Below are 3,164 nucleotides of genomic sequence, written 5' to 3' on the forward strand. Positions count from 1 at the left end.
TGTGCTGTAATCAACATTCTGGGAAGACGAGACAAGAATGGAGAAGTCACCCACACCGGGAGCCCCAGGGAGCTTCGGGTCCGACTCCAGCACCAGGAGCTCATCTATTACACAGCACGGCAATCATAAACCGATTTTTATTCTGGGTGGGCGTGTGCGAGTTATACTTATCTCTTTCCCTCATCAGATTGTGATTTCCTGAAGGGCAGGGGCTACTCCTATTCAACTTTTTATCCCTACATCTAGCACCTAGTACTGTGTGATCACTCAGTGGTGACTGAGGTGAAGAGGGGAGGGAAGGAAAAAAGCGAGGACAGGAGAAAGGTCTGGGTGCTTGAGAAAGCCTCTCCTTTGCTTCAGAAGCTTGTTCTGGGGGCTTCTGGATTTTCGGTCCTTGGGGGCAGGCTGCGAGCTCTCACTGGCCCTTGGCGGTTCTTTCCAGGCTCCCCGTCAGCCTCACAGGGTTGTTGTAAACTGCTCTCGGAAAGGAGTCACAGGAAGCCCGTGCTAGGGTCACCCGTGCACTGAACACCCAGCTCATCCCAGTGGCTAGTTCAGAGTGGAAGATGGCAAAACGTTTTGATTTCACTTTGTTTAAAAGCAAGTTGTTCCTTTTCCTGACTTTTATATCCCAAGGCTAAGAAACAGTATAAAACAACTTTTAAAAATGTATTTCAATGTTATCCATTGTTCACTAAAAGAGGGTCATAAAGGGCACAAGATGAGAGGAGACGCCAGGGCTCATGTGAGTCGCTTGCGGAATGCATTGGGAGAGCCCTTTCAAAAGATTTGATTTAAGAAGCAGGAAATGATTAAAACCGGATGGCTCTGATGAAAATTAGATTTAAAATTTTCATTAAATTTGCATAGTTGGATGTAATTTTACTTACGATCTCCCTTATATTCCCTGCATACAACATTCAAAACAGGTAAGGCCAGGTGAACACCTGTGCGCGTACGTATGGGTGTAGGTACGCACACGTATTTTTAAATTATTGAGTCCGGATGAGAGTTTTTCTTACGACATACAGATGTACAACAGTGTATCCCCAGATATGTTTAATTCACTTTCATTACCAGCCCATCTCTTCGCCACATAATCGTCACACAGTGGTTCCAACAGGACACCTGAGCGTGGAACGCCGACCCAGCCTTTAAAACACAAGTTTCGGATTTGGTATTTTAGCAGGTAAAAGTTCAGTTTTTGGCTTTATCCTTAGAAGAGAGTACGTACATAGCATTTACTCCATTTTTGTAAGGTAAAGACCGATAAATCCCCAAAGGCCTTGGCATTTAGGACAAGGTTAATGCTTTATCCATAAATTTACTCCTTAAACTCTGTGATTCCTTGTATCCAAGTGAGACACCCTGTTGGCTGGACAATGGCCTATATCTTAAATATGCAGAGACCCTCCAGAACACACGGAGTGTGAAGGAACCATCGCGAATGGACAATTAGAAGTCCTAGCGAGTTTAGCCATCTCTGGGTGTCTAAATTAAGAATGCCAGGGTATGACTGACACCCGGGAGAGCCTCTGGACTTCTCTACGTGATGATTAGCCTTCACTTTATGGAGGCGTGACAACAACAACATAATAGCCACCGTTTATTTATCTACTCCTGAATGCTTACCATGTGAGGGCGAAAGCCTCGTTAATTCTTATCTTATTCAGTCCTCACAACAGTCCCATGAAGTAGGTACTATCATCATTCCATTGTGTAACAAACAAACTGAGGGTTAGAGACGTTAATTAACTTGTCCCAGGTCGGACGACTAAAAACGTTTGGGAGCCATTTTTTTGAATAAAATTCTAACAAAGTCTACGTTTTAAACCGTTGTAAAGTCTTCCTGGTAAGACACACGTCTGTGGGATCCCGTGATTTGTAGTTATTCATTTTGTGTATAGCTTGACGGAGAAAGTATCATTCTCGTTGCCTACACACAAAAGCTTCAAACTGATCCTTTGGGAGGTTGTGTGATTCCATTTAGTTGTTGATAAATGGAGTCCTGCGTTAGCAGGTAACATGGATCTTTTTCCTCGTTTACCTTCTGCTGAACTTTCTGGGAGACCGTCTCACTCAGAAGAGCTTTCAATCAGTCCCGTTTGTAATGAAATGCGAAAACAAAGCTTTGTTTTGGCGGGAACCAGGAAGTCGCGGGCTTCTGCGCTCCCGGTCCGCATCCGTATCGACGAGGAAACCGAGTTTCACGAGCTGCTGTGGGAGACGGTAAGATTTCCTAACTGAACAAAAAATTCTTTTGACTTTATGGACTCGCTCTAACTTGGCGCACGTGTGGCTACTTCAGTTTAAAGTGGAATTCATTGAAATTAAATAAAAATAAAAATCCAGCCCCTCAGGCACCCTAGCCACATTGCGAGTGCCCAGTACCCTCCAGGGGCTGCCATATTGGAAAGCACGGACACGGAATATTTCCAGCCGCGCAGAGAGCTGGGCTGGACAGAGACGTCTGGATTATTTGGACTCCCGAGCACCAAGTTCCACAGTTAGCAAAGACCACTATTTTTTTCACCATGAAAAAGAGTTTTTTCCCCCACAACTAAACCACGTTGAAGTATAGTTACGCACAGGATGACGTTCGTTTTAGGTGTGCGACACGGCCATCTGACAAGTCTGTGTGTCAGGCCGTGTTCCCCACAAGTGTAGCTGCCATCTGTCGCCACACAACACTACGACGACACCGTCGGCTGTTCCCCCCCCCCGTGTCGCACCTCTGATCCCTCCGGCCTCCTCATTCCGCAAACGGAAGCCTGTGCCTCTACTTCCTTTCACCCGCTTTGCCCATCCCCCCACTCCCTCCCCTCGGGCAACCTTCACTCTGGCCTCCGTACGGATGGATCCGACAGCTACTTCCGGAAGTAAGGGTGCCTTGGGATGCGGAAGCCGAAGCGGAACCGCCCATCCGTGAAGTGAGACTACTTGGGGCTCCGCTGCCTGTGTCTCAGGGCTGCCAGTTGCGTTTCTTTTCATTACTGAGAGGAGAGGACGTTCGGCGTGGTGCCTAGTAAAGCAGCGCAGACAGTAAACAGCAGCTCACAGGCTGCGCCTGCCAGCCTCTCTCGGGTGTTCCGCCTGGGGGGGGATTACACCACCTGCCACGGCCTGGGTGGTCCAGTGCAGCGCGTCGCCAGCAACCTGCCCGC

The 3,164-nt window shown here is 47.7% G+C and overlaps 1 long non-coding RNA gene across 1 annotated transcript; it reads right to left on the minus strand.

Moving 5' to 3' along the window:
* Positions 1-838: 838 nt before the first annotated feature.
* Positions 839-2,827, minus strand: LOC122496156. The gene is made up of 2 exons (XR_006300727.1): positions 2,590-2,827; positions 839-2,217 (listed from the first exon to the last, which is right to left on the minus strand). It is a non-coding gene; the product is annotated as an uncharacterized LOC122496156 (long non-coding RNA).
* Between the last annotated feature and the right edge of the window lie 337 nt (positions 2,828-3,164).

The sequence above is a fragment of the Prionailurus bengalensis genome, chromosome A1 (assembly GCF_016509475.1).
Source record: "Prionailurus bengalensis isolate Pbe53 chromosome A1, Fcat_Pben_1.1_paternal_pri, whole genome shotgun sequence".
Classification (NCBI taxonomy): domain Eukaryota; kingdom Metazoa; phylum Chordata; class Mammalia; order Carnivora; family Felidae; genus Prionailurus; species Prionailurus bengalensis.